At 39.1% G+C, this 24354-nt stretch overlaps 1 long non-coding RNA gene across 2 annotated transcripts in view; it reads right to left on the minus strand.

Annotated features, from left to right (window-relative positions):
* The window catches only part of LOC120724786, a 68857-nt gene extending 44742 nt beyond the window's left edge, over window positions 1-24115 (minus strand). Inside the window, exons 1-2 of one of the 2 annotated variants that reach the window (XR_005693992.1) lie at window positions 23682-24092; window positions 8914-9108 (exon numbers count right to left, since the gene is read on the minus strand). This is a non-coding gene — a long non-coding RNA (uncharacterized LOC120724786). Of the gene's footprint in view, window positions 1-5646; window positions 9109-23681 lie in introns of those variants that run through there. The other variant, XR_005693991.1, reaches the window with a different exon arrangement.
* Window positions 24116-24354: the final 239 nt, after the last annotated feature.

The following is a 24354-nucleotide window of genomic DNA, read 5'->3' on the forward strand; positions in this document are numbered from 1 at the left end:
TGTTATTAAAAATTTTAACGCAGACACGTTTTCAAGACAAGAAAACAAATCTATATGATGTGTTTATTTCTACTAAGTAATCTAGCCACGAAATACGACTGTTTTTCAAACTTCTGGGGGGAAAAAATGAAAACTATTCCTTTACTGAAAATGTCTGCAATTCATCTTTGTCCACTATTGTTCTGGGCACTCATCAAGGAAAAGGGAAAAAAAAAAAGCTGTGTCATCAACGGGGAGGGAGAGAAAGGGTGGGAGGGTAGTAAAGTGGGAAATCTGGCTGGTTCCCAGGCTTGCCCTCTAGGCCTTCTTTCTTGGACACAACTCAGCACATCAAAGATGTGAGAACAGTGGGAAAGGAGAAGGGACTGAAAAGGGAGGCAAAGAAAAGGGAAAGAGATGGACGGATAGCAATAAGAGCAGACAGTGAGGAGATCAGAGAAAAAGAACCTCGCTCAGAAAAAAATGTTAGAACTTCTCCAGCATCCCTTCTTTGGTATAAAGCCTTACCAGCCCCACATAAACACAGCAAACCTGTGGAAAGTTTCACTCCTCTCTGGAGGGTCCCCCTCTCTCCTCACTCATTTTATTTCTGTCTAGCTGGCACTCCACTTTCTTGTCTTGTTTTAGGAAAATTCGGCTGCTGTGTGCCCATGCAGCCCAAGTCTTCCATGCAACCATCACAGACACACATTTCCAGTTTGTGTTTGTTTTATGCAAACACATCCATCTAGGTTACCTCTGTGTCCTGGAAGCTGATGTTCAACCGGATGCTTGTATGGGCGTATGAGCTGTGTAAGCTAGCCACACCTCAGCCCAAACCTCCCCATCCAAATGCATCACCTCCTCTCTGAGATGTCTTTTATCTTCAGCATCGTGTGAGGAGATAGAAAGAGGGAAATACATTTAACTATGCCTGTTAAATGCCACCAATTAGGGAAAAAAGGCCGCACACTGCGTTTTAGGCTTTGCCAGGGTATAGAATCTACTCAAATCAAAGCGACATCGCCATCTACAGGAGGGCTGAAGGATTTAACCCCCCCCCAAAAAAAAAAAATAATCTGCCACATCTCAGTGTTACCAAAACAATAATGTAACTCCTAAATGACAAGCACCAACATATATTGGACATTTAGGCTGTAGAACAAGTCAAGAAAAAGTCATCATACACGTCATGCTGTTTGGCCTCCTCTGCTGCAGGTGGCGCTTTCACTACATTCTCTGTTCAAGATCACGGTAAGAGCTGGATAATGGCCCTGTTTGTTTAGCCAACAGTGTTGACGCCCACCCACAGGTGCCAAAGGTATAGTGAATACTGTGCCAGCTGTTTGCAAGCCACAGCAGCCCCTGCATGGCTTGGCTTCACCCTGCTTAACTGCCTGATCTCACAGGAAGGGAGGAAGTGGTTGAGTTACCAGCAGCAAATTTGAGGTTTATAAAAGGAGAAAGCTGTAAAAAAAAAAAAAAAAAAAAATCAGAGTGCAGTTTCCTTAAACTCAGCGGCTAGCCGGGGTAAGGTGCTCTGTCCTAATATGTAATTCATTGTCATTAGTCAGTGTTACACACAGGAATGGGCGAAAGAAAAACAAAACAGTAAAACAGTTTTAAGTGCTCTGATTCAGTGGCGTACTTAAGCACAGCGACAAAAGGCATGAGCTCCAATTTCATGGAAGCTTGATTGCCTCGTAAATCTGGATTCATTACGCTATTAATCCGTTGTTGTTATCTGTGTCACACCAGGAAGCCATCCGCAGCGACCACAAGCAGGTAACACATGCTCGCTCGGAAAATCTAGAGAATGTTGCTCATATAGAAGAGAAGCTCATACAAAAGTCGACCTGCAGGGGGGAATACTTTTGCATGTCTTTTGAGAACATAAGGCTGCGTTTGACTTGAGATGTGAAATCAGTTAGGCATGTCTAGCATTTGGATTTGATGAAGGTCTACCTTAGCATGGTCCTGTCTTCGCCAAGAAGTAATGGGGAGAGGGGGGGGTAAGGTACAGAGAGCTGGCAGCGTTGCCTGGCTCGCTATTGCCGGTACAACGAAGCTCAGTTCACACTCAGCTGTGGCATATTTGGAAAACTTCAAGCAAAGCGGCAAGAAGGAGAAAAAAAAAGAGCTTTTAAATCAGTTCCACTCTCCAGTAAATTACAACCCTGCATTTTTAATTTCCTCTCTCCATACAATGTTATTCATTGGCATCCAAGCCAAACATGGGCCCCTGCAGCTCTGCGGGACAAACTGTCCTCTCATGCAGTCGCTACCTGTCAGGAGCACAGAGGCGTGACTGAAAAAATGCATTCCTTGATGTAGAGCTGAGAGGTGTGTGAGGTGGTGGGGAAAAAGTGGAGAAAAAAAAAAAGAACAAATAGCGAGCAGACCGCTGAGTGGAGATCTAATCTAGAAAAATGGTTACGCGCCCGTGTTAACATCGTAAGTGGTTTAAGATAGACAAAATCTGATCAGTGATAGGAGTCGCCGGCAATTCTCTTATTGTAACACTGGCACTTGAAGTTCAAATTAAATAAAGTCCTATCCAGCATATTAAAGATGCAAACAGCTGCCTTGTTAAATCCTGAATTCGTGAACTTTGCACACCGATGCTTCATGGCAATAATCGCCCAATTACACACTAAGAAGAAAATGTGCATACCAAAACATGAATACTCCATGCTTCAGGAAACTGTCTAAGCTTCTCCAAACACAAGAAAGAGACAGACTTGGTTTCTGGAATAACAATAAGAGCTTGTTACTGTAACAGCAAAGCCTCATTTGTTAGCATTATGTATCTAAATACCATCTAAAAACCATGGCTCATTCTGATTAAGCAGGATCTTGTAACAGTGTAGCCTTTTCAAATAGCTTGTATAGGTCCCGTTAACGTATATCTCCTGTTTGGACCGGAGCAAACCAAGCAGTAAAGTTTCATACTGAACTGAGTTTAAAGAGCTTTCTTTGACTTTATCTGAGCCTGATCGAGGGACTCGTACATTAGGATTACAGTGGAACAATTTCATTTAAAAAGGTGTTTTCCTTTTCCCTCTATCTGTTTTTGTCATCAGGTGTGGATACTGCAGGGCCATTTGACAGAGATGTTGAACAGGTTTCAAGCATGAAAGAGGATAAGAGAGCTCATTAAGAGCACAGACTAACTTTAACCAAGGTTCCGCTAATTCAGCTCTTTCCACAAAAGGCGATAGGATCAGGCACCTGGCTTTTGCTTAGACAGGCTTTGCATGTCTATGTAATCCAAAGAGACAGCATGGGCAGGACTCGGGCTTCTCGTTAGAATATCCCAGAACACAACAACATAATCGTGTCATTAGCCTCGGGCCATTCTGCCACATTGTTATTGCGGGTGGGAAACACTGGATTTGATTTCAGCAGACTTAGCTGACCTCTGCCTCACAGCCCACCAGAACAGGGGAACTACAGCATGCTGTCCTCCACTCTGGCACCAAGCCTAGCCAAACATTTTAACTTTCATAGACAAAAACAAAACGTTTCACCCTTCTTTCCCTCATTTCTTCCAGTTGTAAAATGTTTTTTTTATAAAGCTTTATGGAGACATGTTTCTACTGACTTTTTGTGCTGCTGCTGCAAAATTCGAGCAAAATTCACGCACCGTGATCCTGCGTTGATTATTTTGCTTTTTGTCTTTTTCTTTACTCCTTAATGTGTTATTCATCCTGTTCCGTGTGTCTCCAGGCACACTTCAGAAATGGATATAAAATAAACAGTCGTGTTTTCGCCCCATCACTAGCCCTTGACTGCATATACCTGTAACAATAAACAGCTGGGTTTCTTGGCTTGTTTATACTCATCTCTAAGCGTTTGAGGACAGAACCACAACAGGAACTAGACTGTGTATATGGATTTGCTAGGCAGACGCCCACTGTGAAGCGCAGGGTTGGTGGATGTTACTAGACCATGATAGAGCGGAGGCTGCTGGTAGGTAGTGTGCACTCTGTCTGGCAGGGCTGAGGTTTACCTTGGAGTGACACCAACCATCTGCATGCTATAAGGACTAAATTGCCAGCTTGATGTCCAGCACGCAAGAAAAAAAAAACTTTCTACATACATGAGGATGGTGTGTATTTGTGGGTGTAAGGGTGTAAAACAGAACCAGACAGAGACAAAGATGGAGAACAGCCAGCCAGTAATAGGTAAAAAGAAGCATTCAGTAGCAAGTGTGGAAGACTAAGGTAATTTCATTTTATTGCCTCATTTTCAATAAAGACGTGTCATCAAGATTTTATGTCAAGCACAATCACATAATTGGTTTGTTTTTTTAGGGACAACTTTTAACAGATGGCCAATATGCAGTCATATAAATGTGCACACGATCTTTAACTCTTTCGCTCTTACATGTATGTTTTTTCATGAGTAGATATTTAAAATTATATTTGAAATATATAAATTTCAGAATAAAATCGTGAAAAAACTGTGCTGAATATTTGAGGTTTTTAGCCAGTTAATCCCCCAAACTGAGACCCCGCAGGGCCTATGCACAGTGTATTGTTTCTAGCTTGCCTATGTATCTTATTAGCCTGTTCTTATTAATCGTTTTTGTAAATGTAAAATAATATATTTAATATCATTAAAAAAAGAAGTGAAAAATGGAATAATGGATCAGGCAAATACACAACTTAATACTGAAGGTAGTGTCATGTGGAAAATTAAGTGCACTCTCTTTGCTCTCATGGGATTTAAGAAGGGTACGTTTACCAGCTGTTGCTGTTGCCGCTGGTTTATCAGCAAGTGTGAGCACATCTATAAAAGCAGATGTTTTGGCAATTTGCTAGTCTGGAGCATTCATGGGTGTGTTAAAAACAATGACACAATCCTCCCAGGGGTGGACAGCTGCAAATCTCCCACAGAATGGCAGAAAAAGAAAAGAATCAATGCAGTCAAAGTCCAGCGACCTGACAGAAACACCGTGATGGGACGTAAAGAGAGCTGTGCATAAAATAATGCTCACAATCTTGGATGGGCGTACTTTCAGATAAATCTTATACTTTTTTACATTTTAACCTTTTATCTCCTAAAAGATAAATATTTTCCATATGACTAAAACTGATTCTCAAGTATGATTTCAGTAACTCACCTACACAAGGTACTTTGTTTAGCGTAAAGCAGCTGTGGCAGATGTTCTAGTTTTAATCTCCACATTTCCACTTTTTCTCAAAATGTTATTTTGACTTTATGAAAAGAAAACGTGCTGATAGAGATGGCTCTACAAAGCTACTGAACTGTGGGCTTCTACATAATTTTTCACAGGATTGCACAGAGTGAAAAGTTTATATGTAGTTATGTATGCATTTCTTTCTATTCATGCTGGAAGTGAGAAAAAAAAACACAACCCTGCTGTTTTGTCTGAGGCACCACACAACACATTTTGTTAGTGGGCAGATAGTACTACACAAATACGTGCAATGTTAAATTGTAACTGTTTCATGTGCCTTTGGGAACTGTATTTGAAACTGGAAGAATTGTTAGTAGGAACAGTTCAACAGCAGCTTGAGCTTCATCCCCACATCTACAGCCATGTTTTGTTTTGAGCCAAAAAACTAAACTACACAAGTCTTTCAATTAAAAGGTGACACTCAGGGACAGCTAATTTACTCTCTTTTTTTTTTTTTTTTCTTTTTACTTGCCGTTGCACATTTGTATTCACTTGTGCATTGACATTGTTTCTAGAAATGGGCCGGAGTGCTGAGACCTGCGACGGGGCAGCATTTTTCTCGCCACCTCCCTATGACTCAGAGTTCAATTTTGGGAAATGTATAAGACAAGATGTAAAAGGTCAGTTTCTCTGACAGTGGCATCTCTGGCAGATGGGCTCCAAAAAATGTACATGGTGGGGGAAAAAAATCACCATCACCAAATCATCAAAACAAGAGCACAAGGTCTGTGAACTGGAGAACTGTGCACGAAAGCACAAGAGTCAGTCTGTAAGGAAACTGGGGGACTGGTATGCATACTGAGGGAGCTAATTAGAAAATTTAGCTAATTTACTCTCTGCAGCTTCCATGAAGTAAACCGAATGTTTTAGTGTTTTTCAGTTCACTGCTTTAAATTTAAGCCCAACTCAATTCAGTCTTTGTTGTTCTTAGTTAGAAGACTGTACGCTATCAGCTGAAACTCTAACTAAGCCACAGGCTGGTAAACTTAATGCAGCACTTACAAACTAAACAATCAGATGGTTTTCCTCGGAAGCCGTAGTCACAGTATGAGATTTTCTTCAGTGTTGATCGCTACTTTATTTCCTCTGGAACTGATCAAAGAACTTAGTTTTCCAGTTCGTTTGTGTTCTTGTGTAACACTTGAAGCTGCTGCCAAGTCATAATTATGATTTTAGTTTATTATAAATGCCCATGTTAGTTATTATGAATACAGTTAGTACATTTATTATGTTTAACATCTCACAGAAAGCAATTCATATTGAAACTAAAATTAACTTTCTCATCTCACTTAAGCTTAAAGGTTCTTTTTTACTCCTAACAGAAATAGTGACTTAATTTATACTGTGATATAGATCAGTATTGAATGAAAAAAAAAAATAGTTGTGATTAAGACTTTTTTTTTTTTTTTTTTCCATTGCCCAGCTGTAATTTATGGCACTGGAATCATTGGAAAAAATGGAGTTCCTCACTGGAAAATTCATATGAACCCTTCTCAAGTTGGAACACCAATTTGGAAAGCTGGCAAAAAGTTTTGTACATAACTTGCAGGATATTCGGTATGCAACATAAACAGAATAGTAGCACAGAAAAGAAACATGTCAGAGTAATACACTTTTGATTCATGTTGGAAATTTGCTTCTTTCAGATTTTTGCTAACATTTTAAACATTTTTTGCCGTCTCTGCCGAGTGGACACACTAGATTACTTAGATAAGTTTTTTTACCGGCAGTAATCTGGTAACAAGCCAGTCAAAGCAATATTCATTTTGTATGTCCTGGAAACAGCTATCAATGTGTCATTTAAATCCTCTGAGCTATAAAACAACACATCATCTTTTCAGCATCAATCTTTCCCACGTTCCGAATTAAAAGGACATGAATGCAGTGAAGTCGGAAGAACAACCTCCCAACTGAGGAAGTGGGACCATCCACGGACCTTCAATTCACACTTAGGGTAACCTTGAGAATTGGCAGTTTGTGCTATAAAGTGTCTTGCTGTAGCAACTTCACTAAATCTAGTTGGGATTATGGGTTGGCCCACACACAATCATAATGGTTTGCTCAGATATGCAGAGAAAGTTTCATAAATAATATTCCCAGCGTCTCAAGACACAACATGCCGGACAGGCGTCTTTAATTCAACTGACAGGAAAATTAAAAGCCTTCATTACCCTAAAGTCATCTAGGGGAAACAAACTTTAACAGCTCAGATCAGCACACTATGAATGCGATGGTCTGAGCCGAGCCAATCCCCAGCCAGCTCTGGGCTTCTGATTCGTTTTCCAGAAGGATGTGGGACTCGCTAGTGTGGCAGCTGCTTAAAATAAAGTGACAATTTTTAATGGGGTTTCAAACCTCAGCGAGTCACTGCATCCTGCCAAGCCCCCAGAGATGGCAAACGTCCAAACCCTGCTTTTATCAGACAGGACACGGAGGAGTGAGCTTGTTCTCTCAGCTCAGTTCCATAAGGAGGCCCAAATGCAGTCAACCGTTTACTACTATTTTGTGGAAGTGCCTTTCCCATCAGCAGGGGCTTTTTATATGTGCCATACGTGCACACACGACTAACGGGCTCTAAGCTGGGCTTTGAGGTGAACGCTCGCCTAACAATCAATGGCATCAGAAAATCCTGTTAAGTTCAGTTAAACCTCTGGTCAGTTTGTGGGGTCTGAGTGAAGCTATTTTCATGGTAATGATAAAAACCTGATGAAAAACAGGTTTTCACTCAAATTGTGGCTTGAGTGTAATATGCACCGTATTGCCTGATCTCTTTTGACTCTCTCTGTTACAGTCAGTTGAGTCTACGCTCTGATCAGGGCCAGCTGAAAGAGGTGTTCAGTCACACACAGTGAGAAAGAGACACGAAGCCTGAGACTAACAGGAAATGCAATTACTGTCTGTCTGAACGCAGCTTTCCTCAACAGTATGACCAATTTCACAGTAATTTTAGTGAGTCAACAAGTCGTAAGTAATTATTATAGGCACCTTCGTGTTTTCACACGGCGCACAGCTCCCCTTTGTGGTTTTATCCCTTGGCCATTTGATCCTTCTAATCATCTACATGCTATTTAAACTGTACACAGGAGCAGCAGGCCCCTACAAATCCCTAGAGGCGGCCCACCACCTCTGTGTTTATGGAATACTGTCATTTAAACACTGTGTCAACAGGTATCAAGTTCCTGCTTTGGTTTCTTTCCTGTTTTAGGGCTGGTAGTGTACAGTAACAGTGGACACTTCGCTGACAGTGTGCTGTCAGAGCCTCGGGTGGTCACTAGATAAGTTACGCTGCTGATCACTATGAAACTGCACTTTCCAAGTTGTGTCTGACAGGTTAATGTTTGACTTTTGAGGTGAGGGAAATGCTGCAAATAACGGCTTCGAAAAGAATGGCTGGAGGGCAGATATCTCAACTCTAAAGTGGCGCCTGCCCCATCGCTTGATCAAACAGTCATCCAGGGAAGGTGAAATAAGATCTTGGATCAGTGACATCAGAAATCTGACAACTGCAGCGGTGTGATGCTCTCAAACTTTCCACGTTCACTTCCCACACTCTGCAGATTCATTACTTCAAGTCCTATATTGTTTTCACCGAGGCTAGCGAGAGCCAGTAAGGCATGTAATGGCAAGCTGCAAGTGCAGTTGGATGGAAATTACAATAATTGGGACCGAACATATACACCTTCAAAGAAGTTCAGTCACAGTCAAACAGTCAGCTCATGTTCCCCTACCTGCATGCTGGCCAGGTCGCTGCTATAGCAGTTGTTGATGTTACTCGCCTATCTCTCAATTAACTCTTTTGCCACACGAATGCACCATCTTGGATTCTGCACCCTCAGTGAGTTTGGCCTAACGGCATATGAGCGCATGTTATCCACCTGCTGCAATACCTTGCTAGAGGGGCTCTCCGAATCATTGCAGATCTTCTGGAAAGCAGAAAAAAATACAACCCTTAAAAAATAAAATACTTCAATACAAGCAGCATGATCCAAAATTTTAATTTCCACGTGAACTTTGCAAAACTTGAACCTCTTTGAGACACAGTTTGTAAACAGAAGCAATTATAGCACAGAGGTGGGTTAACCAACATCTCAAAATAACCATCAAAGCAACAGAAATATAAATTTAACAGATCTGTTAGCTCGGCTTTAAATGTCAGTTTAAAAAGTGACAAAGTGACAGGCTCTGTATATAGCTAGCTGTATCCAAAGCTTCATTACATCTCTGGGAAGAACCATGAGACTAGATCAAGCAATGAAAAGGGATGATTTCAAAAAGAATAGGACATCTTTAGTGATCCCAATTGCAATCTTCAGATACCTCTCAGCCATGACTGCTGAATAAACGCCCTGAGAGATGAAACACACCACACCATGAAACACGACTTTGTATGCAAACAGCCAGTGAATGAGTTGGTGGATTATCCAAACAAATATTTTAGGGAATTCCCCATCATATCCCCACCATAAATCAACAAATTCAACCTACTACTTTGCTTACAGTGCTGTTGAACTAGACCCAGAAAGACACATGCAGGGTTATTTGACTGACAATTTTAGTTTGTTTATGACTGTCACCTCTCAATTTCTTCAAGCTCACCTTAACTTTGAGGTTATGACGGTGAATTTTATGCCAAGCATAAAATCAGCATGTTAGCATTGTCACTGCATGTTCATGTTAACATTAGAAGTTAGCACTACGGCACAGGGCTAGGAACTGTGCCGTAGCGCTAACTTCTAATGTATTTTTGTGGATTGTTGCATGTATGGCACAACACCAAATTATACACTAAATCCTGCGACCTATAAGACTCAATAATCTTAACACATGTGAAGACTAACAAGAGCTCATAGTGCCTCTCCAGTCGTATGATTCATCAGAGAGCTCTGCACGAGAAGCTCTTCCATTCACACACATGTGGTGACTTTCACTGGACATGAAAAACCTCCTGGCTTATCATTCCCAGGGTGTCAAAACTGTCACTGGACTCTCAAAGATGTGCACAAGGTGTTCCCTTTGGCTTCTGGGCTGTGGCATTATTTGACACTGAAAGCAAACAGGCTTGTTTGGAAGAGTGACAAAGTATACACGAGGAAGAAGTAGCGGCAGCGGCTGCCTAAATTACAAGAATGTCAACCAGAAGGTCACAGATCGCGTGCCACTTGGGAGCACTTAATTGTGCTTTGTTTTCACTCTGTTTGCTTAAGTTTAAGCACCACAACTGCCTGTAAAGGTTTACAAAAAGATCAGGATTTGGTTTAAAGTGCAGACTTTCGTGTTAAAAGAATTACCCTCAAGCATATCCACTGCATTCAAACATCACATATACATGTAGCAAGTTTGTAGCAAGACTGAACATACTCCTGCTGCGATCAGTGACTCAAGGCACAAATGTCAAAGAACACCTTGTGTGTATCTGCGTGACGCCAGCAGGTTTGACAAAATGTCAGTATTTGACTCCCTGGGAATGAAGACAGACGTCCATGTACACTGACACTGCACAAGTGATTGCTGTGAGTTCAGCCTGTCTGCGCATACCTCTGTCAGAGCCAAAATGATTAAACAAATACCCCCTTTGTGCACAGCAGCCTTGATTAGGCTGAGTTTCATGTACCTCTCTGAAAAAGAAATACAGGAAAGTGCCGTTGGTGGTGCCAGAATTTACTTGCCCTGTTCAAACACCGTTCCCATCAAAGTTGTTTTAACTCTCTCACATGGAAACTACATTTATCATGCTTCTCCTGAACATTCGGAGAACCAGTATGATTATCTGACTGAAAGATAAATATTGAAACTTTATCTGCATTAGTGGTCACAAAATGCTGGCATCAATAACTTTGAGCAGGAGATTGTTTTAACTGCAATGATACGAGTGGAAATAGGATTGTTGTGGTGCGCTTAATGGAGTGCGGGATCTTCTACCAGCCCAACATTAGTGATGACGCAGAGACAAACTACACAATATTTTGAAATGTTCAACAAGGGAGAATCACCGTCGGTTGCTCGATGCGTTTAAAATAACCATTATTATTATTATTTATACCATTTAAAAACTAAAATAACTGTGGTTCAAAATAACACCCAGTCAATAAGAGGTTTTTCGTAATATTTACCTTAGGTGCAGAGTAATGTGTCTGAAAGCTCACATCTAAACCGGGTATTTAAACTCTGTTTACTACAGGACAAAAGTATTACAAAAAACTCACACAAAAGAAAAGTGTTGAGATAAGCAATCCTGCCCTCTAGTGGTGACAATCTAAATTGCACTGGTGAGTGTTTCTCATCCTAAAACAGTCACTGATTACTTAGGCTACGTTCACACTGCAGGTCTTAATGCTCAATTCCGATTTTTTGATCAAATCCGATTTTTTTGTCTGCTCGTTCACACTATAAATAAAATGTGACAGCAAACGCGCTCTAGTGTGAACCCTCAAAGCGGCCCGCATGCGCAAAAGAAGACGTCACACACAACGCGCTCTGTTTAGACCCAGAGCAAACAGTATTGTTTGACTGATGGCCCTTAATATAAAGACTCGTTTCGGACTTTAAGTTTTCCCAATTTTGCTTTAAGTTATAAAGTTATTTTGTTATTTACATATGGCCTAATAATGATCCTTATTGCTGTTTAGAGAGGAGCGGTGCTTCAAAGGATAGTTGCAGATTTCTGTCAGAAATCACACTGTCATACCATGATCGGATATGGGTCGCATAGGGTCAAAAAAGTTGGATTCGATGCGCTTTCGCCTGCAGCGTGAACGTAGCCGAAGTCAAGAAAAACTTAAATGGTGCATGTTTTGGTTATTGATTAATCCCGGGGTCAAACTGTCTGCCTCCAGCTTTTCAGTTATTTAGTGAATTTATTTATTATTAATGACAATAAAGAAAATATATTTTAGTTTGGGGCTTAAGAAAATAATACATTTCAAGTTGTCACTTTGAGTATTTTTGCATATAATAAAGAAAAAAGGTTAATCAAAATACAGATAAATTAATATTGATAATTATTGCTGTCTTGCTGAATTTCTCTAAAAAAAAAAAAGTGTTATAATTATATTAATACAGAAACAAACCCAAAATATTTTTCTTCTTATAGTTGTAAAGTTAAAAAAAAAAAAAAGGTAGATAGCCTTTTATTGCCCTTTATTGATTCTTTAAAATAGCCTACTACTATAAGAGCCAAAAAAAATCGGAGCTCATCTTTCTCATTATATCTCAAAAAGCTTATCGTCTCGCACTAATAATGATCTCGTGTAGGTTGTATTATACAGACATCCTTCTAAGGAGCTGTTCGTCCCTGACACACTCAGACTTTGTCTTCCTTGAGCTTTCGGTCTCCGTGTGAGATGACACATCACTGAATAATAAATGATCCATCTTTAGGATTCTTTTCATTTAATATTCTTAGAATGACTTTTCCTCCACACAGCGACTGAATACATTACACTCAAATCCCTTAAAGAAAAAAAAATGCATTATTGAACGGAGGTGTTGTTCTTCCGCTGCTCTAGAAGTTTCAGTAGACACAAACGGGCCCCACTGCTCTTATCAAGGCGCTGTAGCAAACAAAACACGGCCTTACATGTATCATTCACGAGAAATGCTTGTAAGGGCAGATTTTATTGCTCTACCTGCCAGCTGACAAGCCTGCAAAAGGTTGTCTTATGGTCTTTTTTTTAAAAATAACTGGATACATGCAAATAATACATAAAGACCTATATTCCATTTAAAAAGGTTAACCCCAAATTGTGTCCACCAAGGTCCACTCTGCTGGGGGAAAAATGGTGACAAACAAAATTTAAAAAGTTAAAAACTACAGTTTTAACCGTTTTAAATCGCTGCAAATTTCTCCATCAGTCCTTCACCCAACAAAGCCCCAGGTTTGACCTCCTCCCTGCAAGCTTTGTGATGATGTTTACAGTGTGAGTCTTGTGTTCAGCTCCTGCTCTGCCACATGTCTGACCCATGTACCTGTTAGGGATGCATCAGTTATGCAATTATGATATCTGATGGTATTGGGCCAGTCTTTTGATTCAGTTTTACAGGAAAGTATTTGTTTTTGAAGTCTTCATCACACAAAAAGCTCTCTTTTTTTAAAATAAAACTCAAAAAAGGTAAATTAAACTGTGTATCACTGAAACTGTCCACTTAACAGCTGTCTTGATGATAACTGTGGACAAGCCACAGAAGATCATTGCTGAAAACGGTTGCTGTTCACGGAGGGCTGCCGGTAAGCGTAAAAATGGAAAGTTGACTAGAAGAGTGGTAGAAAAGGTGAATGCAACATGGATGACAACACCACCTTCTTTATGGAGATACAGATTTCCTTTAGCAGCAGGACTTAACATCTTCTCACACAGTGGAAACTACTGTGCTTGTTAGGCCATTCAACTCAGCTGACCTGAGCCCACACTCCATGGAGTCAAGAGGAAAATGAGAAATAACACAGCAACCTGGGCTTCAGTAACACCTCAGCAGTGCCACAAGATGAACATAACTACGCCATGCCACACTGAGGCAGTAATTCATAGTAAAGGAACCCCAAATACTGAGTATATAAATGACTGTATCTTTCAGAAGTTGGATATTTGTGCGTTGTAAATCCTTTGTTGATCGCTCTTATAAAATATTCTAATAATTTGAGGTATTTCAGATTTTCATCAACTATAAACCACAATCATCAAACTTCAAAAGGAAATATGAAGACTTTACTTGTAATATACACAGAGTATATCAAAGTGTACCTTTTTTTATTTAAATTCCAAAAAGTATCAATAAACAAATAAATAAAAACTTTTTTACAATATTTCTTTTACTTGCACTGGTACATGCGCAGGAGAGCACATCCCTGCAACCCAGAGTGGTGAACCATCAGAGATAGACGCAGAGTCAATCATACCTCATCTGGTCTTTCATAATTGATCTTCCATCTATTAATTTAATATAATCTACTGGTAACAGTAAGAATACACAAGAAAGTAATGAGTAGTCTACATGTCATTACTTTGCTTCCTGTTACTGATCGCTCTTCTTACAGCAAAAGACTGCCAGAGCTGGCTGCTTCACACCCCGTCTAATATTACTTCATCTTGTTTCTCCCCTCTCTTCTTTATTAAAAATACTTGATTACCATCAAGGTTATGGACCATCACACAGTACTCTATAATACCTGCGTAATTTTTCACATGATAAGAGCTACATATCAGCCTCCAATGACGATTTAGTAAATAGGGAGCCACTTCAACCTCCTCCAACAAACCACAAGGCTTATGTGCTACAGATGGAAAGAAGAGATTTGATTCACCACTCGAGGAGAAAAAAAAATCACAGGTACAACCAGGCTACAAAGATGAGGAGGACAGAGTAGCAGATGCTGATGTGTGACCCAAAAGTAAACAAATGACTCCACTGAGCTTTGCAGGAGCACTAACTAGATAAACTCCATAACTACTGATGCAGTTACATCATTAAAAAGATTAACCCAAGACACCACAGCCCAGATAGAGTTGTAAGATTAAGTTACTTTTGTTAAACCAGTTTTAAACAGTTATGTTTTACTTTCACTTTGTTCGATTGCTGGCACGATAATCTGCCACAACTTGATTAGCAATCTTCATCAGTGAATACTTCGAAAAAGAGAATGAATGGCCAATGAATCTTGACTAGTTCCCCCCGAAGAAACTTTTCACACAGTGAAATAGTAGACTTATATGAAGACATCACCAAATAAGACTAAAGATCTTTTGGAATGGGTAATTGAAGTAGAACAAACTGTGGAAGGGGGGAGAAGATTAATGTTCATGGAGTTAGATTTTTAACTTTGCTTGCAATGTCTTCAACAACAGCTAGGGGGCTCTGGCTATTAAGAATGATCTTTCCATTCCTATTACACAGAATAACTGATTTATTATTTTATTTACGCAGTGTTGTCATAGTAACTGATATTGATCATTCAGTATGGAATAGCAGTGAGCTAAGGCCAGTCTCTTAGTAGTCAGTGGGTGCGTATTTTTAAGAAAACAAAACCACCATATAATGTTAATTCTGTGCACCTTAAAACTGAAGTACAGTTAATTAATACTGTTTGTCCTCCAATCACAGATGCCCAAAGTACCACACTGCACTTTGTTTCTACTCTTCAGGTGCAGCTATAGACCGACTGGTGTGAGCAGAGCCGTCTTTTTCACTACATCTGTGGATGGAAAACGTTTGTCTGTGCTTGTGATAATGACTGCCTGTCTTCATGTAATATACTATAACAACTGCACAGTCCTCACACTTGGGATAATTCAAAATAAATTGAATTAAAGGAAATTAAATTAATAAAATTAAATATAATTCTCAAACTTTCCACAGCAGAAATTACAAACTAAACTCATCATACTTTCTGTTTTATATAACCCACATATCTGGACACATAACCTGGTACATAGTTTGAACACACGGGGCTCCAACATTAATCCCACAGATTCCTTATTCAGCATAAAAAGAAATCAATACATGATTGATATAACAAATTGTTTACACAAAAGGTTTATATAGTTAATCACGTTACTACTGAAAACCAGTATGAACCTGGAGATAACAAGTCAGATAAAGCAGAACTCTGAGACACCGGGCTCAGTATGACTAAGTAATCCTATAAGCCTGGTTCAAGTATCAAGTAATTAGCATTTAGATAGGAAAAATATTGATATTCAGTATACATCTGACATTCTTATACCACTCACAGTAATTATGACATTTTGTAGTACATGTAGATAATGATATGAGTCAAACGTTGGTGGGGACAATGAAGCTATAAAAAAAAAAAAAAAAAAAAATCTTGACATTATGTGGTTCTCTGTGCTAATGAAAACTTCCTTTCTTCACCGCCATAATAGTAATGGGTTTATTATTGTCCCGGATCATTTGCAAGCTTTTAAAAGCAGACACACAGTAACTATCTAAATGTGCTCCCACTTTATCAAGAAAAGGCTCCATTATGTTATTTCCTTTATTTGTGCAGAAAAGGAGCTCTGTGAGGCAGCACTTAGTCAAGCAGTGCTCGACATAATTTAGTATAAGCATGCTAAGACACAGTGCAGTGGTACAAGAGCCAAATGCAGTTACATTTACCTATTTGTCACATTTAGAAATACTATATGAAACACCCTGAATTCCTTTTCTTTTAATTGTTAACATATAACTTATCATCTGTGAAGGACGGCTGTGTGGCAGACAGGATGTGGTCCCGAATGCAGAATGTAGAAGAAAACTAAAAAAAAAGTAACTTTAATGATGGGTTCTTTCACAAAACGCAACCAGTAGCAGGACAGGAGAAAATAATCCAAAAAGTAGGACTCTTCCAGAACAAGAAAACACAACCATGACAGAGTATTTAACAGAGGACAAGACAGTGAGAGGACAGCTGAAACTAATCACAGATGGTGAGACAAGGGAAGTAGAACTAAATAAAGGACTATCAAAATAAAACTGTAAATAACTAAAACTGAGACCAGGACTCAAACACAAGAACTTGACACAGACACAGAAAGCCAGCAAACACAAAAAAGAAGGAACAGAATAGAAAGACATCATCAACTAAAGCAGTAGAGGAACTACTGCACAAGGAAAGAAAAACTGATATCATAAAAAGAAGACTAAGGAGCTCAAGCATAAATCCCATCTGAAAACCAGAAGGAAGTCACAAACCTACACAGCACATAATGAACTTAAAGATCTTTAGAACAGAGGCAGAGATAGTAAAGGCAGGGAAACTTGCATCAAGGAGAAGGAAAACAAACATGACATCTAAACACTAGGAAACAACAGAAAGCTAAACATCAACAATCCAGAATGCAGAGCCATATCACAAAAAGTGCAAAACTAGAGAAAACATCCCAAAAACTCAAAACCCTGGGATCTAGACCCGCGCACCGTGACATCATCAGGCTTTGACTGTAACTTTATAAGAAATGAATTGGCAACAGATTAGCTGGATCTGTGTTACATGGAACAAATATGTCTCTGATAGCAGAGTAACTTAAACTTTACTGTGCTATAAGCATTACACCTTTATAATATGTGAGAAACTTCTGTTTGTGACCAACTTGTGGTATTTGTTATTTGTATTTATTGGGGTATATTTTTTGTATCTGTGGCACGTTTCTGTGTGGTGAACATGCATTAATTGCTGCTTTTTTTATTTTTTTACTGCAGCCCATTTGATTTAGATAAACACAGGTGTTAGCACTCACAGCAATTAACACACATGTTTGAGCAAAGAACACATAAGCTTCAGGCCCCTGAGTTTCAGTCCACCCTGGACAATTCGCTGCTTTTTCTTCCGTCTTGTGCTCTTCGTGTCTGCTCTGTATTACGTGGTCAAAATAAAGGCTGGGAAAATTAAGCTGCAGTCCACTCCTAATAACTCTGTCTTCTATAATCAGGGATTAAAGTGGGATGTGACAGGTGGGGAAGCTTTAAGATCAGGTGTAGCAGTGTAGCGTGGGGAAAACAATTACTTACAAAATACATCACGTAACAGCTCGTTTTGTGAGCCTGTACATTCAGATTCTTCTTCACATACAGGCTGTGATCAGCTGACGTGTGCTGATTTAGCTGACAAGATCCAAGCAGATTTTTCACAAGTTATATGGCTGATTTTCAACTCAGTGGCAATATAGCGTAAGGTTAAAATGCAGAATTTGGTGAGTGAATTAATCATCACTGACCATGAGCAACACAGCCTGCTGTGCACCAATCCAGCATAGTCCATCACTGAAAATCTCACCAAAATACTGTGAACTAACCAGTTTAAACAGCGTGGCATTTTCGCACACACGCATTTGAATAACACAAGTACAGTATATTACAGGATTTTGCAAGAGACTTTACAAAAGCACACATATAGCTCCAAAATCTGATGTCTAGTGCAGCAGTCCCCAACCCCCGGGCCACAGACCGGAGTCGTTTGGTACCGGGCCACAAGAGTTGAGGCTCGGGTGTGAAATATATGGTTTTTATGGTTTTGAATCAGTTTTTATCTTTATTTTTTTTAATCGTTAACTTAGTTTCCCGTGTGTTATGAATAAATCTTTTTTTGGTACTGGTTTTATTTTGTTGTATTTATTCGTGACACCCTAAAGGCTGGTCCCTGAAAATATTGTCGGACATAAACCGGTCTGTGGCGCAAAAAAGGTTTGGGGACTGCTGCTCTAGTGTTTCCGCCTTCTTACATCTTACATCTTGTATAGAAACTGTTTGTTTCTATACAAGATTTGTACATATTTGTACTAATTTGTACATCTGTTCTTATTTGTTAAATTTATTGAGATTTTGAGAAAATTTTAAAAAAAACAAAAACATTACTTCGTTGAGCTTGCTCCCCTTCTCTATCACTGGCTAAATCAGGGGTGGCCAACTCCAGGCCTCGAGGGCCGGTGTCCTGCAGGTTTTAGACATCACCCTTGGTCAACACACCTGAATCAAATGAGTAGTTCATTACCAGGCATCTGGAGAACTGCAAGAAATGTTGAGGAGGTAATTTAGCCATTTAAATCAGCTGTGATGGATCAAGGACATGTTTAAAACCTGCAGAACACCGGGTCTCGAGGCCTGGAGTTGACCACCCCTGGGCTATACGGTAATAACCAATGTTCCCTCTAAACTGCGTGCGTGCGCAATTGCGCACTGCTGGCACGGACTCTGCGCACAGAAAATCTGCGTTGCGCACAAAAAAAAATCTAACCTGAATTGAAATTAAAATTAATACTTTAACAATTCTGTTTTGCAGTGTTAGTCAGTAAGTGACTGGCTGCTCCCGTATGGGATTAGAACGATGCCACCTTATCCCATAGTCCAGCCAATAATGTGATTCACATTCAAATATATGCAGCTAATCAAAGTCGTTGACAGGCTACGACAGCGTCCTTATGTGCCGACACCGGTGTTTTAGCTAGCAAAGCGGCGTGGCTGATATGGAGTTGAAGCCACGTTAATGACAACGTGTACAACCATTGGAGATGTGAGCAGGACAGACGGAACAACTGACGGGAAAAATGTGGACTTTATACCCGTTTTGATTTTGTGTTGATCGGCCACGTAAAATCAGAGTTATGATAAAAATATCTGCACTGTTTGGTTTTCTTCCTGAATACTGTTGTTGTTTATATTTACTGCGGGAAGAAACGGTAAAAACAGCTTTTTATAAGGAAAACGCTCGAAAGCCTGTGAGCAAAAACAGCCCCTCACCAGCCTTTCCTATTGGTGGAAAAATGTACCATGTCGACCAATCAAAAAAATGATATGGCAACATGGCATTTAGTTGTTTAGAAAGGGGGAAGTTTTAGGAGTGACGGTGGTTTTCTGAGATGTGAGAGATTTTCGACCTTTAGCATGTTTGTAGTTTAAAGTTAGTGTGTTGTCTTGTGTAGTTAGTGTGTAGTGTAGTCAATAGTTTTGTTGTGTGTCAGAACAATGAGGCGACTGCTGAATGTTACAGGTGTTACAGCAGTGATACATCTCCTGTTGTCAGGCCTGCTGGTATCAGGCTGTTGTTCTCCTTCATCTCATAGTGGACAGAAATTATTTTTTGGAGGGGCACAAATAATTTGTGTGGCATCAGATTTGATGCAGAACAGCTGATTGCTCTGTAAATAGTTTGAAATGTTTTTGGTTTTTTTTTTGTTGTTTTTTTAAACGCCTAGTTGCATTTTTAGGGAAACAGCTGCAAAAAACTGAGTAACTTTTTTGAAGAAGTAACTATATAATTAATTGCCCAACATTGGTCATTATATATTGTATTTTGCAGACAGAGTTACAGACTCTCTCCCAGACCACAGACTCATAATACAAGTCAGAGCTTTATAAAAATAAAAAAAGAAAGTTGTCTTTCAAGTCGCTCAAGTTATTTTTACTTCCAATAGTGTTAACATACTGCGCAGGTCATGAACAAGACTTTTTTTAATTTCCATTGTAAGTGGGCTAAAGCAGTTAATTAAAAGTAGTCTAACATAAACGTAAATGCTGTAATTTGATTATTTTAATAAACCATGTGACTTGGATGGATTCGATGCTGGCGTGACCACAGTGCACACGTCTGCTGTTGCTCACAGTGGTCCAAGGGACCGCCCAGGGAGTTTGTGTGTTCGCTCAGACACATGAAAAATTAGAGGGATCATTGGTAATAACCACAATCAAAACTTTGCATTTGCACCATGATGGAGTAAGCTGGCCGTAAGATTACATTAATTACATTACATTAATCAATACAGTGCAAGTATCTCCATTCTGTCACTGGAAGCAATCCAAGGCTCCAACACATGATAATTAACTCATTTTTCAATAATGTGCAATTATTTACTTATCAGATTAAACTGCTCATTAATTAAAGCTGCTAGAATGCCATCCCAGCACACTTTAACCCCTGAATATAATAAATCAACAGACCATAATATAAAAAAATAAATATGCTTTTGTCTATTTTTAAAAGCTTAAAAAAAAAGAAGCCAACTGGATTTCTACGAGTTTGTAAATTCATTTCTCCTCTCATTCAAGAGGCTTGTTCAGATATCCTTTTAACACAATACAATTTAATCTCATAATAGAAACCCAGTTTCACAAGACTATAACTGCTTTTAACACATTAATAGAAAAAGCACTATTCCATGTGGATGAAATAAAAAAAAATTTCCACCGACTTTTTTTCCACCGAATGTGCAAGATTTTCTCCTCTGTAGTCAAGCAGTTCTACAAACTTAAATCAGTGTTTTAATGCCCAAAACAAAGCGCTGCATATGACCATATAGGACAATGTGATAATTGTACACTCCCACATCAAGTACACCTACAGTGTGGAGTAGGGCTGTTCGATATAACGATATATATCGGATGATGATATAAAAACATCTATCGTTTCATTTTACGCTATTGTTTGTTTCGTGGTGTCACAAAATAAACTGTTTACAGCAATATTTTTTCATGGTTTTGATGGTCACTGTAGTGGCTATATTCATTTCATAAAGTTCTCTCTTTCTCTTATATTTAATATAACCACACTATGGACGAACAAACACCTGTTTTTATGCATTGTCGTTAGCAACAACGACAATAAAACCATCGCGTGTCTGCTTGTTTATCTTCCACATAACCCTTTCACAATAAAGCTCAAGATCCTGTTGAGACTTTTCAAAATAAACCGAATCAGGTAAAAGAGTATGCAGAGTTTTTAAGGATGAGAAGCAAAAAAGAGCCGTCAGGTGCTAAAAAATAAACCTTAGACTGAAATGTTAGAACAGGCTTTTCCCCGCAGCACGCCATGTAATAAATACTCACAAAGAAACGGCGGCCGTTACAACATATGTCTAAAGATGTATCGTTTCATGCATCGGTTAAAACACTCGACTCCAGGTCCACGACGCCCAGCTGGAAAAACTTCATGCAAGTCGAGCTGCCCGAGATTCACAGAATTTACAGAAAATGTTACATTTTTGTGATTTATATCGTTATCGGACGATAGATCTCTTATATCGGGATATGAGATTTTGGTCATATCGCACAGCCCTAGTGTGGAGAGCCTCTTTGTAAATCACTGCGTGTGAAGTTTCCACATAAAGTGTTACAAAGACAACTGTATAAATGTGGCGAGGGTGCAAAGTAGACACATTTTGCAGGTTATAGCAACAATACTTTTCAAAGTTTACTCTATTTTTATTTTATTTTTTGTGGACATTGGCTGCTTTTTCTGTTATTTTTAGTCCAGTTCTTGTACCATTGTCAGATAAGTGGTGAATCATTCAAGCGTTAAAAAAGGCAACTAACTCGAGGTATGAACCAGTGTTGTGTGCTCACATAACAGACAACTTAGCAAAGAACCAATTGTTTCTTTCTACACTTTGTTACTAGCAGTATGCTGCAAAAACACATTATTGTGATGTAGTCTATTTTGTTCAAATTACAAATTAATTTAATGTTTCTATGGTGAACTTAATTACATCTTGTACAATCTGCATGAAATTCAACAACTTAACATTTGCTGAGATGACGTGATCCAATCTAGCGGTGTAAGAGTGGTTAGCGGCCTGGACTCGCGCTATCACAAGATCACGCCAGAATTTAAACCACAGGAAAACCACTGGGGTCATAAGAGGCAGCAAAGCATTCACACACCACGTGCATGCTATTGCTATTTATTGTGGTTTAACCTGTCAAGGACAAAACCATAACATTTTGTATCAAGCTTTCTAATCATAGCTTTTCCTGCTTTATTTTTATTTTTCATTTTTGTAATGGAGTATGGCACAGTGGTTAGCACTGTTGCCTCACAGCAAGAAGGTCCTGAGTTCAAATCCACAGTCAAAAAACATGTTAGTGGGGTTACGTTCACTGATAAGCCTAATGTGTCCATATGTTTGCTTGTTTGCCCTGCGATAGACTGGCGACCTGTGACAGCCGGGAAAGGTCCAGCCCCCCACCCACGACCCTGATAAGGATGAGTGGAAGAAAATGCATGGATGGAGTGCAGCTATGTGAAAGTTGCTATAAATCCATTACTGTTTCATGTTAACCAGATTCTAGACTTTGTTGAACACTCCAAAGAATAACATTAACATAAATAAATAAAACTTAAAATAACAACGAAAAAGAATTCTAGGTTAACCAATTACTTTCTATAAGCATAAAGTACTTTTGCTGGACTAATGTAATTTGAATGGGTTGGATCAACTCAGTTAAATTAAGTTGGACTCAACTGCAGAAAATACGTTGACTCATCATTAATTAAATAAGTTGGTCCAACTCAAGTACATTAAGTTGGAATAACAGAATTACATGATGCTAAAATAAAGCAATTTAATCAAGTGGAAATCCTTTCCAAGATTATTTTTAATGATCATTTAAGTAATTATTTTGAGTGGAGGACAACAAGTAAACAAGTCACAGACTCTGTAGCCTTGCCTTCAGTGACAGACTTCCTAACCATACTTGGTCATCACGCCAAGTAAAAGACAAACTTGTCACTTGCACAAGTGCATTGATTTAGAGCTGACACCCTGCATCAAAAGCCTGTGGCCTGTATTGAGTGGTGCATTACCTTCTCCCATTAAAGCACTGGTACATAGTACAAGTACACATTTAGTACACTATACAGTATAATGAGAAAAAGAACGGCTATGTAAGCTAACTTTAAAAACGAATTAGTGAGTAAGAAAGAAAACGACAAATATTTATCAAAACAAACTTGTTCAACAGCATAAGATTTAACATTATACGTTACAAGTTAATTAGGTCAAATAACCACATCTATCTTATTTCAACATCCAAATATATACAAGACAACTTTCAGGGTAAGCTGCCTGTTGATAGGTATTTAGCTAATTAGTATGTTAGAAAGCTAGCATGCAGCGTGCCTTATAACGTCACAATAAATAAATAAAATAAAGCATGCTTAAAAACAAATTATGTTTTAGTATTTTAGATATTAACACAATGTTTTTACAAATGTACAGTACAAGACACTCACCATTTTCCGTCATGTTAGCCACGGGCTGTTTGAAGAAAGGAGTTCGGACTGTGTTTGTTCCCCACAAGGGAAGCTAAAATGTTATACCCCCAAACAATGTACACTTCCGGAAATTAAATAAATGCAATAAAACAGAAATAGTATAAAACTAGAGCATATGCTACACCAATTGTGTTCATGTAAAATACTGAAAATGTTAACTTTTCTATATTATCCGACAGGCCAAAAAATAAATTTATTAATTAATAAAAAAGTGCAGTTTAAAAAGAGGATAAAGTTAGGTGTCATACGTGGCTATTATGTAACAAGGTGGACTAATGTGCCTGTATTAATTAATCTCCATATTATTGTGTAAAGTTGCACTGTTTTGGGAGTGGTTGTGTGTGTGTCACATTTGCAGTGAGCCAGTGGCTGTAATGAAGTTGGACTAATTGGAGGCGGGTGTAATTAATTGCACTGATACACTAGTCTACTTACAGCCAACACTACAAACACTGCTGTGTTACTTTGTCTTTCTGTGCAGGCCAGGGCCTATATGCCGCAACCTAAAGGCAGTTGAGTTGTAGAGGCCGGAGTGATCACTTACAGGACGGTGGGTCTTAGAGGACATCTGCTATTCCTGTTAAAGTGATCGATGTGTGGAGTGCAGCTGGCTTTGCGGCATAGCGGGCTC

The sequence above is a fragment of the Simochromis diagramma genome, unplaced genomic scaffold (genome assembly GCF_900408965.1).
Source record: "Simochromis diagramma unplaced genomic scaffold, fSimDia1.1 OVJJ01000802.1, whole genome shotgun sequence".
Classification (NCBI taxonomy): Eukaryota; Metazoa; Chordata; class Actinopteri; order Cichliformes; family Cichlidae; genus Simochromis; species Simochromis diagramma.